The 16427-nt window shown below is 36.6% G+C and overlaps 1 protein-coding gene and 1 long non-coding RNA gene across 2 annotated transcripts in view; one reads left to right on the plus strand and one right to left on the minus strand.

The window, feature by feature from the left end:
• Positions 1 to 16427, minus strand: part of LOC117172585 (protein amnionless-like) — a 442636-nt gene that overhangs the window by 15884 nt on the left and 410325 nt on the right. The window lies entirely within an intron of this gene.
• Positions 2928 to 15020, plus strand: LOC117172586. Its single transcript, XR_004467038.1, has 3 exons — positions 2928 to 3262; positions 13320 to 13524; positions 13624 to 15020. It is a non-coding gene; the product is annotated as an uncharacterized LOC117172586 (long non-coding RNA).

Genomic DNA, 16427 nt, shown 5'->3' on the forward strand with positions numbered 1-16427 from the left:
AGCTATCTAAGGATGGTACTATAGAACGCCACCTCAAGGTAGGCCTAGTGGCGCCATCTCTTGGTCAGGCCGGAAACTTATCAATCCACCCTCGTATTTGCGGATCAACCTTTAAGATTTCCAAAAGACAGATAATAAGTCTATGGGATGTCGAATCGAAAGCTTTCCGATAATCAATCCAGGCCATCGATAGGCCACGCTGGTAGAATGCTGCATCTTTGCAGACACATCTATCGATGAGCAGGTTCTCCCGACATCAGACTACGCCTTTCTTTGAGCCTCGTTGTTCATACACTTTTGCCACACAGGTTCAATTGAGCAACCCGAGGACGCGTTCGGTGGCTTTGTCATAGGCCCTTCGGTTTTATTTTAGAGGAATTAAAACCGAACCGAATGTATATGTGTATATATATATATATATATATATATGTGTGTGTGTGTGTATTCTGGTTGTATAAATTTGCCACGTTGTAATTTTTACAAAGAATCACGGTTTTACAATCGACACAAAAACTAACATTTTCACACTTCCACGTATTTACTAAGGATAGCTTACCTGTTCAGATGTAGAGGCGAAGCTCTAAACAAACGCGGCAAATAATGGATTTTACAGCAAAACAAACGGAATAACTTTAAACGTTACAAGTGAAATTACTATTTACTAGCGTCTCTCAAGTAGAAAATACGGATTCTTGTCTTGCGCTTACAGCTCTTCCTACTAAAATAGCCGAATGTTTCATTAACCAATCTGACGACCTATGATTGCCGCCGGCACATACATATTTGTATCATTAACGAAATATTCGCCAATCTCCGTTCGTTATAGTTTCACATTTTATTTCCAAGTGTCACGAACCAAACATTTGCGCGAGTATTTAAGTTATTTTTTCCTTACAATATCCCCTTTGACTGGGACATAATATTTCCATTAGGTTACAATCACGCCATAACAAAATAAAATATGGTATCCTATCCTCATACAATATCTTAGTTACGTACCAAATTCATTTATAAGACAATGTTTCATCAAGGATTGTCGACTAGGATCAAAGCTTATTCAATCAACACATCAATTGTCCAATGCTATTTACATTAAACATATCATGAATATAAGGGAATTTCGGGTTTCGCGAAATCAATGCTCTCATTATCTCTCAATATATTTCTTTATATTTACACGATTATGAACCCCTTTCAATATTTTTGGATTGGAAGGATCGCACAATTGATAGGAATTATTTCCGAACGCTTTAAAAATCATATACGGATCAAAATACACATGAAAAAATTTCTCTGTCACTCTGTCGAGTTTTTTTGCTTTCTTTGGAACACGTATAAGTACTAAACCCCTTTCTTTCAAAGATACTGTCGATTCATTTCCTTGACAACGTCTTCTACGATAAAAATTCTTATTAATATGTTCCTTTGCAAGAAGTATTTTGGCATCATGAGTAAAATAAAAGTCTGGAGGAAAATCTATCAAGTTCCGAATTTTATCATGTGGCTTAATCCCAAAATAAAGTTCAAAAGGACAAAAACCTGTACTATAATGTGATGTTCTGTTCAAAAAATATTCTGCGTCCGGAAGATGTTTAGCCCAACGAGTATATGATTCAGAAAAAATGGTCCTAAATAATCGACCCAATTCTCGCATGATCCGCTCCGTTGGATTACTTTGCGGGTGCCTGATCAAACAAAAGATTAGTTCAATACCGGATTCTCTTAATATCTTAGCCCAAACCGGGGACGTAAATTGAGTCCCATTATCAGCCAATAATCGTTTTGGCTTCCCCATTTCCGGCACATATGAATTTATAATCTTTTTTAGTGAAGTTCGAGTATTGGCACGTTTAATGACATAAAGTTTAACGTATTTGGAGAATGCATCTTTAACGACAAATATGAACTGAACGCTTTCTATGGAAATTGGTAAAGAACCAAAGAAATCAACCGTAACCAAATCTCCTGGTCCTGATGACTTGACTAACAAATATTTTCCCTCCATTTTTATATTAGAGTACTTGACTTTTTGACACAAGTCACATGACAAGACAAATTTCTTTATTTCCTTGTTCATATCTGTCCAATAATAAAATTGACTGATGTACATAGTGGTTTTGTGAACACCGGGGTGTTCTAATTATGAATGAATCCCATTTATTAATTTAAGTCATTTTCGACGGAACAACTATTTTCCAGTGATGTTTTTTATAATCTTAGTAATTCTTAACGGGTTACAATATGGACTTACAGAAGGCTCAATTATTCCATTTTCCAACATGTCTTGAATCTCTTTATTTACAATTACGTGATATGCAAATGGCATAGGATAAGTTTTTCTAATGGCAATTTTGTGTGGTTTTACATTAATTTTATATTCGTAAACACTCGCACTGCGCGTTTCAGGAGAAAATAGTTTCTCAAAATTGGCCATACAATTAACAAAGGCTCTCCGCCCTGCAGCATTTAATTCTGTGTGCGAAGTTGCAATTTCCCCGATCCCATCTAAAAAACTCGCAGTGTTCGACTCCAAAAAAAACTTTGTTTAAATTTGGTATAATTATTTCAGAAATAAATTTCATTTCTTCATTTACATCAAAATCAAAATCGTTTTCAAATATCAAATTGTTAGAAACCAGTTCTAAAGGTGAGATTTTATTTATATGAATATTGGAAGAAGTGTCAACGTTTCCCGAGATTGTAGTAGTAGTCAGGGATATTACCTCTACACTGATCTCCATTGATTGTTACCTCTTCCGAAACACGTGTATGTTTATCAGCGTAATTAAAATCAGCGAATAAAATCGACAAGCAAAAGTCATAATCGACTTCGCTTTCATTGTTATTATCAATGCTGTGTACATATAAGCGTGAATCATCATTGGCAATAAAAGCATTTTGTGTGACAGAATTATTATTGCTACGAGACGAAAGATTATAATCATTCACAGCTGTTCGCGGTGTGCGATATTTACAATTTGTTTTCCACAATTATCTCTCTTAGTAGGCCGAGAATTTATATTATTTGAATTTTCAAAATATACTGGATTATTGTGAAAAGTTTCATTTTTAATAATCTGGACGTAGATTATATCATCCTCTATAGAAGCCATAACCCCTTCTGATGGGGCCCGATCAAATGATATCAATAAGTTTGGAGCGGGCACACCCCCGATCAATATAAAGCGATTGAGATAATCTATTGTAACACCATTACCTAATAACCAATCATTTCCTATTAAAACCGGATTTGCTAACTGAGGTACGATAAGTAAAGATGTTAAGTACGACTTTTTACCAATTTCTAAGTTTGTCAAAATTTGACGTTTAATTGTAGTTATTTTTCTGCCTATAGCAGTGCGTAAAAATACATTAGAAACTGGCAACTCATCCAATTTACCATGTAACATCAAATATTGATAAAATTTTTCTGAGACGCAGGTAATTTGACTACCAGTATCGATTAAAGAAGGCACTGGCACGTTAAACAATGAAATTATTAATCTCGGACATTCAGAGATTTTCTTATAAATATCTGAAGTGTTATTACTAGGATCTGAAAATAGGTTATTCGACAATTCATCAAAGAGATCATATGGATTTTGGCGCGTTGTTTCACCTGCTAACATCGCGCCAATAGTTAGTTTAAATTATTGATCCCTTGAAATCCGTGAGCCTGATCATTTCTAGAATCATGGGACGGAGGGGGAACCGTCAAATTTGAGAATCGGAATTCGTTAACATGATTGTCAGAATATTCCGGATAATTTTGACCTGAATTATAATGTGAAGTTGATTGAGCAATATTTATTCGATTAGGTTCAAAATTGCCAGACCCACATGTACACGTATGACAATTTGTTGCTTGTATCTGAAAATGTTGAACTTTTTGTTTAGTATTGTTATAATCACATTGAGTATTATTACTAATTCGATCACGATTTCGGATCTAACAAGGTTTATTGTGATAATTATTTTGGGCATTCTGACGGTTATTATTATTTGACTTCTTTAGTTGATTTGTTTCATCATTGTGAAGTCGCGTCAAATTGAGCAAAAGCCTGAGTAAATTTGTTCATGTCGGAGAAGCCAAACTTATTGTTATTATTATAAACTTATATTATTAACTTTTATTTACTGTTATTAACTTATACTATTATTATAAACACTTATGCTTCACGTATGCGAATTGGCATTTGTTGTATTATGCTATAGTGTTTCTTATAAGCTTCCATGGTGGGTTGGAAAAATCGCGCATCTTTTACCTGTTCGAGAAAATAGGCCTAGGGGTTACTATTACTTGGGTCAAATCGCCTTGCAAGCCAAGCGTCTTAAAGTCTGTAAAATCATTTCGAAACGTTCCGTATCATATTTTATCGTGGCATGCACGCGCACCCACAACGATCTTTAATGTATTGGCTTCCTGAATGCCTTTAATATGAAAAAAAACGATCCGAGTACTCTAAAAATTCATTAGGCTTACGAGATTTACTTTTAAATTTAGATAATAATCGATACTTAAAGATTAAGAAGGTGCAATGCAAACGAGGCTAGAAAAATCAATAGCTGGTTGACTTTTTAAAAAGGGCAGGTGACGAAAATGTCGCTATTATCGAGACAACGAATCTGTTACCGACAATTCCGAAGCTTGGAATTTCCCAGAGGCGAGAAAATCCTCATTATTTGCAATTTCATTATAGAATCATGTGCGCATTGCTAGATGAGGCCTCACATCCAGATTTTAGCTAATTCCATCAAATTTCATTTTATTGAAAATAAGTAAATTGGAGTTCTGGTTGTATAAATTTGCCACGTTGTAATTTTCACAAAGAATCACGGTTTTACAATTGACACAAAAACTAAGATTTTCACACTCCCACGTATTAACAAATGATAGCTTACCTGCTCAGATGCAGAGGTAAAGCTCTAAACAAACCCGACAAATAATGGATTTTACCAAAAAACAAACGGAATAACTTTAAACGTTACAAGTGAGATTACTATTTACTAGCGTCTCTCAAGTAGAAATGACGGGTTATCGTCTTGAGCTTACAGCTCTTCCTACTCAAATCGCCGAAAATTTTATCAACCAATCGGACAACCTATTATTACCGCCGGCACATACATATTTATATCATAAAAGAAACATTCGCCAATCTCCGTTCGTCCTAGTTTCACATTTTATTTTGAAGTGTCACGAACAAAATATTTTGCTCGAGTATTTAAGTTATTTTTTGCCTTATAGAACGCTTGGATAGGGCAACTTAAGGGACACTAGTAAACAATAAAGATATAGAGGGAACATGGACTATGCCCTAGAATATCATTGTTAGGATTGCGACTGAAGTTAGTAGTGCTGCTATTGGAGAAAGAATGACTGGCAATACTTGGTAGAAAACTAGAAAATGATTAATGGGACAAAAACAGAATAGAGAAATTACTAGCTTGAGAAATCAAGGATGAAATCCAAGCAGAAGAAGGGATAAAAATTAAAAATTCTTTTGAAGAGAATAAGAAATTATTTCATTGATGAGAAAGGCAGTAGCAGTACAGAGTTAATCGTGGTTGCGATGCTGTTCCTGCCAGGTAAACATTGTATTTTTTTTGCCTTCATAAGAGTGCTGTATGAGTTCTGAAACGTTAGTTATTATTATTTACAAATGTTTTTTTTATTGTGATATAATAATACTAAAAATGAAAAAACCGAAAGAAATAAAAAAGAAAAGGTGAGGGGATTAGGTTGATTCCCTTTTTATTTTTATTCCCTGTTTTTATTTATGTCTAAAGGAAAAGCGATTTTTTTCTTTTCTTATTTAGTGAGAAGAGAAAAAGAAAGAAGAAAAGTTTTATTTTAGATTGCAATGGGAAAATTTTATGGGGGTTTCCAAATTTATTTGTTAGATTTTTGGGTTTATTTTCAGGAATTCTTCACATTAAATTGAGTATCGAACATAAAAAAGAATTTTAAATTTTATTTAAATTTCCTAAATTTTAGTCCGCATTAGAAATAAAAAGGGTGAAATGAAATAGGATGCAGCCGGTTCAAGCGACTCTTTTAAAGGATTCTTCGAAGGTGAAGCTACAGGTCAGCAAACGGTTGAAACAAATAGTGTCTCTAAAATTATGGATATAATTGAGAACATAAAACATGGCAAAGCTGCTGCTGTAGATACTATTTATGCTGAAACGCTTATATGCACAAGGGAATAGGAAATAAAATCAACTACAATAATTAAAAAAGGTGTTAGCATCCTAAGTATCGCAAGCAGAATATATACACAAAAATTCTTATTGAATAAAGTAATATGTATAACAGAAGAAGAGATCAGGGAAGCCCAATGTAGATTTATGCTAGAAAGATCATGTGCGAATCAAATACTTGGCTTAGGACAATTCACAACAATAAAATAGTTAAAGGGCAAACAAAAAGTGTGCATTCGCTGAACGTTTGATATGCTGGATAGAAGTGAGCTTTGGGAAGCCCAGAATAATGCACTAGGTGACGGCTTTGATATTAGGCAAGGTGTTAGATAATAATGATTACACAGGGCCACAAGATGAAATTGAGGTGAAGCATCTTTCAGTCTAGTTGACCTCTATGTTTTCGGGGTCGCTGATCATGATCCCGGTGTCCATATGACCACATCACGTCTAGATCAAGGTCAAATGAAGGTGAAACACCTTTATTCGATTGATGCAATTTTTTGATCCTGGATTCTAAAAGAGCGGAAAATTTTACGTCCGAATACGTCCGAATAGGTCATCTAGAGGTCAAATCCTTCTTTTGATTTCTCAGTTGATGTGTTAGCTATGAATGGGTCTCGAACCATTGTACCTTTATGTTTTTGGGGTCGCCGATCACGATCCCGGTAGATGTGATGTCGTAAAATGATAGGTTCAGAGTCTAAAATGAGAAATTGAATGAATCAATGTTTAATTTCAAGCTGGAGTGTTTACATTCAACCGAATTTAAATTTCAGACCATGGCACACGAAAAAGTAGCCGTACGATACAGGGACTCGGAAACCTAGTATCGGCGATTCATCAGGGTCAGCAAGCGGGCCCGCAATCATCGTCATCATGCGACCGCAGCTCTAATTTGGTGAAAACCTTGGTTCTTTTTGAGTCTAATGCTACAAGTTCATCAACAACCCTATGTTATCATCGATTGAACAACTTTTGCGTTGTTTGTGGGAAATATGTCATCACGAATCAGGAGAGACAATTTATAGATACATTAAAAGCACATTACAAAAAATGTCTCAATATAGATACCACTGGAATGGACAATTTTTGCACTCCAAAAATATTATGCTTCACTTGCTCCCTGCGAATCACGGAAAAGAAGAAACAGATATTTGTTTGACTGGCTAATCAGGCAAGAATTGACTCTAGGATCTATGAACATACTACAAGAGAGTCTCATTCCTAGTCATAAATTCATCCTTCCATCATTACATATCAAACTCGGCTCATTTAAACAGCTTATCAAAGCAATGAGGATATCGGAGAACGATGATTTCATTATATATTTGAATTATATATTATATATTTCTGAAATGAAAATCAATCAAGGTGTTTTCGATGGCTCCTAAATAAAGGAACTGATGAATGATGATGAATTCGAAATGATAATGAAAACTAATGAGAGAGCAGCTTGGAGTCGTTTCAAAGAAATTAAAAAAAAAATCTTGGGAAACAATAAATAAAGACCCTGATTACAAGAATATTGCCGACAAACTGTTGAAAAACTACCGAAAGATAGGATGTTTAATGAATTTAAAGATCCACTTCCTCCATTACCACATTGATTACTTCCCTGAAAATCTGAGAGACTTCAGTGAGGAGCAGGGGGAGAGATTTCACCAAGCCTTGAAAGACTTTGAGAGAAGATATCCAGGTGTTTGGGATGTGAACATGATGTCAGAATACTGTTAGTCTTTGAGAAGAGACACATCAAATGTGCGCAAAATAAAATCCCTCCGTAGATCTTTTATGAACAAAAGAACAGGTCGTACATAAATTTTCAATTTGCATCGTGTGTAAAAATCCACTATGCGATTCCATTGATAGAATCCATTCTTCCAACCTAAATAATCTCGTTATATAACATCTGAACTCAAATTTTGAATTAGAATTGCTTCAACATCCGCAATTTTTTCCATAGCGCCAAAAACCCTCGAGAAATGAGCGGAATCAGCACAGATGCACACACAGGCGCACACAGCATTACACGGATCCACAAAAAACTCAGATTGTACCCATATATGCTAATACACACACACACGAGCCCACGTAACTAACACACATCTACTTGCAGGCATATACAGCACATACATATACACATAGCCATAGATAGGCACTCAGATACACACACAGCACCTACAGAAAGCCCAGATACACGAGTCTACACACAGTACCCTCATACACGAATAGACACACACAAATAGAATCAGGGGTGTCATAAAAATTATATCGTCCGAGTAACGGAGTTTGAACTTCATTTGACCGTGATCTAGACGTAAAGGGGTCATCTGGATACCGGGCTCGTGATCAGCGACACCAAAAACATAAAGGTCAATCAGGCTGAAAGATGCTCCACCTCAATTTCATCTTGTTGCCCTGTGTTATTATATTCATGCATGAGTGTCTATAAGTGGCCCTTCTCGTCGAGTGAAGGTGTGAATCTCGGTAGCGTAAAGGTGCGTCGATTAGTGTTTGCAGATGGTACGATTGTTATAAGAGGGAAAGTTAAGCAGACTGAATACTGCCATAAGGAACATAGGCCTTACAATTAACGCGAATAAAGCAAAAATTATGGCGTTTGAAAGAAAGATTGAGAAAATTGTATGCAACATTGCCTTGGGCAAAAAGTGGATAGAAAAAGTTAATAAATACCTATATTTTGGTATTTTTTTAAATAATGACGAAAAGATTATTGGAGAGAAAGCCAGGCATATAAATGAGGGTAAGAAGCTTATTATCAGGTAAGGATCTATTGAGAGAAGTAAAAATATAAGAAATAAAACTAAAATTGCGATATATAACCATAAGAGTAAAGTTAACGTACTTGTCATTCAATCATTGCGCAATGTGTGTATTAGAAAGCTAATAGATTAAATTAGTATTGAGAGAATCCTCATAGAATGCGATATAAAGGAGACAATCTTTGATAAGTGTAAAAAAAATTTGGATGGAGTTAGGACATGTTAAAAGAATTAAAGGAGCGCGACTGAAAAAATATATATATCAAGGTAAACTAAATGGCAGCGTGCCTAGGGGCAGACTGAGAAAAGCATGGTTGGAATGTGTGAATTAGGGCCTAATTCTTAAAGATAGAAAAAGCTGTAGAAACACAAGAGCTTGCATGAAGAAATATATGGACGTGGAGGAAGCAAAACAGGTATGTTAAGAAAGGAAAGTTTGACGAAAAGTAGTTTATAAGCTTTACATAATGAGTTTGTAAAGGACTTTTTTACTTTTCTGATATAAACTCCTTGATACCCAGCTAGAAATGAGGGAGTGATATTTGGCTTAATTATGTAATTATAAGAACAAAGATAATAAGAGCCTTGGCGGCTCAGATCGTTGGGCGCTTGGACTTCACGTTAGAGTTCTCCTATCGAGCACTTGACTGCAACCCAGTCAGTGGATGATAGGGTAAAAACCAGGCTTTCCCCAATATGTCAAATTAGCCATACTGCTCTTATCATACCACTTAATTTCATTACGCAAATTCATCCCTGACTGATGATTTCTGCTGGGACAGTGTTTTGAACACTAAAAGAATGACTAAACATTGTCACGACTGATCAATTCTGGTAGGGAAACATGCTTGTTTAGGTCAAGTCAATTAGAACCACAGCACTATAATTCATAAAAATAATGCCGTAAAAGCGCGGTCTTTATTATAAATAGATTAAAACTGTATAAAATCAACAGAACTTGTTGCTTGGCGAACGCGGACTGATGAGGCGAGGAAATAAAATTGAGAAACCGAGCAACAAGACTATTTGTAAGAGAAGGACCGCACGAAAACGATAAGACCGGCTTAGACATAAATTCAGACATTACTCAATACGAAAATCAAAATATAAGGACAAGTCAAAGAATCATAAATGTAACGAAGAACGAAAATAAAAATAGAAAATTAGAACAAAAATTTAAACATTCCTAAAAACAGTGAACTAATGTCCAATTCACAACAGCCAGTCAGTGCAGACTATTCAAAAATAACCCTGCTGAAGGTGTTTTCGCGTTGACATCTTCGTAGGGTATGAGCTTTGCTTTAATGACTTTGATGGCTACGTTAGCGCTAGCATTCTTACTAACAGGGTTTTCTATGATAGAAAGTCACAGAACGACGAGAAAAGGAGATAAGAAGAGCAGCAAAAGCCCATAAATCATGATGGAGAATTTTCAAAATATAAATAGTTGTTGGTCGCTGTCCGAGGATCGTTGGAGCCCTTTACTGCCACGGCTGGGTGTGAGAGCAGTCCACATCGGCGGTGGAAAGCTGCGTGATCGACAGGCGGATATCACTGGGATATACGAAATGGCTGACGTCCGGCCAGAACGTCCGTAAGAAGTATTATGGGAGCGACCACCACTTCATTTGACGGAATAGCCTTTCGCCAAAGATTTCTAGAGAATTTCCCTGAAATAGTGACAGTAACTGAAGATGACATAACACGACAAAGGCGTGAAATAATAGACGGTAACCTTCTCTGTATAAGAACTATTAACCAGATAAGATCTGAGGTGCAGACGGTAGTCCGCCAGCGACTAGAGGACGCGAAGGCCCGAAAAGGATCAAGTGGACATCGAAAACAAATAGATACGTGATCATATCTCAATTTCATATAACGGCGAGGAAAGCACCCGTTATGGGCGAGCTACATAGCCTTTTTCGTTAATCTTCACCCCCAGAGTGAACATTGCGAGACAGGCCCGACAACAATTAGCATCACCTATAACGCAATCTGCAGCTGTGGTGGAATGGGAGATTCATATGCATGTGACACAAGATGCTATAGATGAGCGAGAACCGGGCCTAGGAGATGTAGCGAGGCGTCAGTCTGATGGTTAACAGTCGCTTGGGTTGCAGTTGATGCATTCTGCCCGTGCTTCTGCTAAGCTCATTAAAGATCTAAGTGACATGGTGTGCTGCACTGAAGCCATCCTAGAGCTTGTAGATCAAGGACGATGTGTGCAAAACGGCATGCCGAAATTTAGGGTCAACGAAAACCATCTCCAGTTAGTTTGCAGCTTAAACACCTAGATACTGCCTCTGTACGTACCGCGGAATATGAGCTTTCTGCAGTTGCTAACTATCGCATATTAAGCTGACTTTGGGTATGCCAAGATGTGGAGCACAAAACTCAGATTACAGGCTGCTAACAACTACGCCCTAAGAAGAATAACAGACAATCCATGGATGTTTAGACTTCAAAGTGAGACAAGTAGAATGACAGCGAAACTGGGACCTTCTATATGTGGTTCACGCCCATCATTTCAGACTTTGTCTACAAATATTGTGAAGAAGAAAAAAAGGTCACTGTTGAGGCTCCCCTGGTTGCAAGTACCAAGTAATGAGTCATTGATGCAAAATCGCCCAGGAAACTTGGCATATTGTAGGCAAGGGGTCCGCTCTGGTATTTAAATCAAAAGGTGCATGAAACTGATTTTCCGGATCGCATTAGTCTGGTCCGGGCGTCCGTCCTTAGTGTGAAGAACATCACAAAGGCAATTTACATTCAGGTCATTTCTCTCCTAACTTTCTCCGCTGGGCTGGTCTCTTGACACATGACTAAACTCAAGAGGTTCAACAAAATTTCTCCGAATGCAACATGAAAGGACAGCTGTAGAAAGAATAAATCTACCACGCAAGCTTGGGAGCAGATTAGTCATGGACGTTCGTTAATTGTGTGACATATAACTTACACAATTGTGCAAAAATTTTCAAAACAGATCGAATATCTTGCACTACGACTACTCTGTAGACCTGACCTGTATACTTTAGTGAAAATAGGAGTGGGAAAAACTCTTTCTGAGGGCGGAAAGGTCTGTCATTTCCATTTAGAACAGGGTATTTAAGACGCAAAATTACCAAGAACTCATCCTCAGTATAGCGGCAAGGATGGCTAGATGCTGCCTTTGTGGAGATCCTAATGAGAAAATCAAATACAATGTTACTCGACACATGTTACATCGTGCGGACTTTTCTGGGTGTGAACAATGATAGAGGCTAGAATCTATGGCCTTCTATGGCCATACCAAATAGAAGGCAGGTGATCACGATAATCACAATTTTATCTTTTTAATTTTCAAAGTTTCTTTTTTGTATGTGTCGCTTGCATCGGAACTAACGTTTGTGATAAAGACGAATCCCTATACATGGGCACTCCGATATAATTGTTGAATCACTATAAACAGGCTTTCTAGCATAAATGTTGAATGCCTACAGATGGGGCACTTCAGTGCGTTTGCTGGCTCCTTATAGGTGGTCTCTTTAATCCGTACACCTACGAACGTGTTTAGTAACGCAGTTTTAGGTCAAATTCTTAAACATCAAAGGAACTTGCTCATGGCTTACATTTACTAGACGCAAGTATTTCCTTACGTACCACTCACCTATTTGCTTTCAGGCTTGAAAATTGACAAAAGTTTCCGATGTATCATCGACTTTTATGTCGTGCGATGATGGTCTGCACTGTTAGGAAAATCTGTACGAGGTTTAATATACATGGATGTGAAGCAAATGTGCATTGCCGCTACTGAAATGTAACATACATTGGTGTAGTGAATTTAATATACATATGTATTTAATTTATTGCAAAGATCAGCTTAGCAATGTGCGTGAAAACTCAACGTGCTTTAATTTATTTAAATCTTGTCAAATATTCTCAATTAAATTAATAATCTAGAATTCGTTGACTGTACTGTTATTTAGTATGAAAGTCCAATGTACGAGTGAAACTTTTTCCTAATTTCCCTCTAAACGGTCAAAATTTAAGGCGAAGGCAATTAGTTGTAGGTTAGGTCAGTTATTTATTTACTTAGTTCAACTTTTTGACTTGAAATCCAATTTTATTTCTGATTAACAGGAAGAAGGTAGAATGTTTTATTTTTTACAATCTAAAATTACTGCTAAACTTATTTTAGATTTATGAAAAATGGAATTATCTCATTTTTCTTGTAAGTGATTAAAACGAATGTATATGAAATTTAATATAGTCGCCTTTAATGACGATTTAATATACTTGATATATAAATTTTAATACACATGGTTATATTAAATTTAATATTATTTTTAACAGCGTGGGATACAAGTATCAAGTATTTTGGCCATGGACAATTAAGAATAACTAGATCAATATAAATTACTACAGGTATATATTTGAAGGGAAATGACAAAGCATCGAACGCAGCACAGTAATTCGGCGATTAAAAGGGTAGTTCTACCACGCTATGTCAAGAGACTCAGTAAGTCACAACGTGTACAGGTGCTAGACCATTAAAAAGGTAAGCGAGATGTTGCATTTTACAATATCATTTGAAAAGTGGATATTGACTACACGCCCTTGAATTTTTTTCTTCAATCCCTTTTAAATTTGTCCTCAGAGGAGGCCCTTATTATCAGAGCAGAAACCATAGAGGAATTAGCAACGCAATGCAGACAAGAAGCCGTCCACGGCGAACTCCCTAAACTGTTCGATCCAATATTTCACTGAAAAGGGGCGTCCTGTTTCCAGAAACGGAAGTACTCGTCATTTCAATTCAGGACAGGGTTAGCAGCACTAGGAATGTTTGGAAACACGTTTCACATCAATACGTGTTTGAACGGTGCCGATTATGTGGAGATACCAACCAATCTGATGAGCACATTATTTCTGAATGTCGCATAATGAGTCAGAAAGAATATACGCACAGACATAATGATCTGGCGGGCATCATACATCAACAACTTGCCGTTAACTTATTTACGCACTTTTCGAGATTATCAGGAAACGAGCGACTGAAAACCTGTGGTATAGCCGATGGTAGCTCTAAGAAAGTATTTTAAGATGACTGTTGTCACCTCCAGCGCTTGTGACCTTACCAGGCAGTATGCCGCGTAAGGTTATCCGCAGCAAGAAACCGGTCAGAGTGGACAGAAAGAAAAGAAGTGGGTGACGTACAAGTTTCGGTTGCGCCGAGTTGCATTAAGCTAACTCCTCAATGCAAAGAATTATGCGGTTAGGCCATCAATATCGCACAGTGCCACCCTCAATAGGTCTCTCTCGGATGGAGGCTATGGCTCAATAAAAAGTCGTAATAGAAATGAATCAAAGTGTCGGCCAGGCAAAGGCCCCAGCCAAACACGAGAACATCGTTTCAAATGGTCAAATCAAATCGGGAGGGACATCCTTACTTATTGGAAGGAAGTTTATTGGCGCGAAGAAAATACATGTGGAGGTTATATGGACTTTTAGTCACTAACATGTTGCCGATGAGTACATAACTCTTGCAATCAGCGTACAAACGTTATTTTAATCACTTTTCAGTCACCTTGCTATCATTAAAAATCATCGTAAAATCACTTTTAATCAATAACAATCCCTTGAAATAATTCACAATCCCTTGCGATTATTTGAAACAACTTGAATACATTCTAAAAACATATGAAATCAACAATCATTTTGAAATCACTACTTAATCACCATGATATCACGAACAGTCAAATGTAATCATTTGGCTTACACATACATCTTACAACAACAAAAAAAAGAATTTCCGTTTTAAAATGTTGCTTAACAAATCAATTTATAAAATTTATACCTTATATTCAATGCGTCTATCTTTTCAATTGTTATAATTTAATGCGATAAATTGCATGGAAGTACAAAATAAAGTATTGCCCCATGTAATTCATATTATTTCTTGGCCCTCGGCGTGCATACATCTTGCCAGATGACGTACATTGGGCCAGGGAACATCAAAACTGGCAAAAATTCCATTTTACGTCCATGTGTCTAATACTTGGTATACAATGGTTCTTGGGCTCGTAAATTTCACATTTGAGATAAGAAATTACAAATTCAGAATGGTGGATCCAATATGCTGGACAGAATTGCAAAATTTTTACGTATTTGTATAAAACTTAGTACAATCAGGGTTTTAAGGCAGCTAAATTTCAAAACTAAACATTTACTATTACGATTTTGAAGTAGTGGATTGAATACGGCACTCATATTACCAAATTTTTGGTCTTATTTTTTCGACACCTGATAGAAGGGGGTTGTTACCCTGCTGATTGAACGGCACTGAAACGGCAATCAGAGTGATGCGAAGGTCATGTAATGTTACCGTAGTTGGCTGCTATCAGCCCGAATCTGTTTTTTTTATTTTCTTTAAATTATTAACACTTTTTTCCATTTACAAACTTTCTCATTATATGTATTTTATAATTTTAAATAATATACTAATATCATGAGGCCCCTTAAAATTAAAATAATTTTTTATATTTTATTCTTTTTACTAGTAACCTGAGCATCCGGTGACAGTAGTACTATGAAGCTAATCTTTACTATATACATATAAAAGCGTTATTCTTTCCGTAGAAAAATCGTATACCCCCCTTCAAGTTACAGGTGGGAAAATATATTGAATCACGTTGAGAATTTAATATTGTGAATCTGAGTTTGAAACCCAATCTCTAATGAGATATTAGGAATCATAATTTTTCATCGTCATGCCCCTGACGCAATAGGTGATTCTGTTTGAGCAGAATCACCTTTTCCCTACTTGAATTTACTTGAAAGAAATACGCACAAAATTCCCTAGCAAGATACAACAGCTCATAATTTATTTTGTTAAATTGAAATAAGGAATTTATCTTAATGAGCCTCGCTCATATTGAAAAAGGACAGAGATACACAAAACAAAATATAGCACTCATTCATTGACATTTAAATCTGATTCTTAATGAATAAGTCACGCGTGTTTTCGCCTCTGGCGAACGCGTGTAGAGAGAAAATGAATGAACGTATATAGTAGAGACATAATGCGAACTCTAGTATAATACGCTGTCGTCTATATAAAACCTAACGGGCATTTACCTGACTTGGTAACGCGCATATACAATCGGAAACCCTAACAGAGTCGCTATAAGGAAGAACCGCAGTCCTTCCCTTAGAGCTGGTGCTCTACCGACGCATCGGAAGAAAGAACAAGCTTTCTTTTCGGGAGCGGCTATCTCACAGCTCACCACTCTGGTAGCCAGGCATATCCCCACTCCAGTGCTACCAGTGTGTTCCGCTGCTGGTGGCGATTTTACAATAGTTCGCTGCACACTACTTACTATTTCGGCAAATTCTATCGTTTCCTTATTGATTTGCGAAATGCTACACTCCTAGAAGATGGAGCTCCTCAAAACACACACGCGC

Source organism: Belonocnema kinseyi, chromosome 5 (genome assembly GCF_010883055.1).
Source record: "Belonocnema kinseyi isolate 2016_QV_RU_SX_M_011 chromosome 5, B_treatae_v1, whole genome shotgun sequence".
NCBI lineage: Eukaryota > Metazoa > Arthropoda > Insecta > Hymenoptera > Cynipidae > Belonocnema > Belonocnema kinseyi.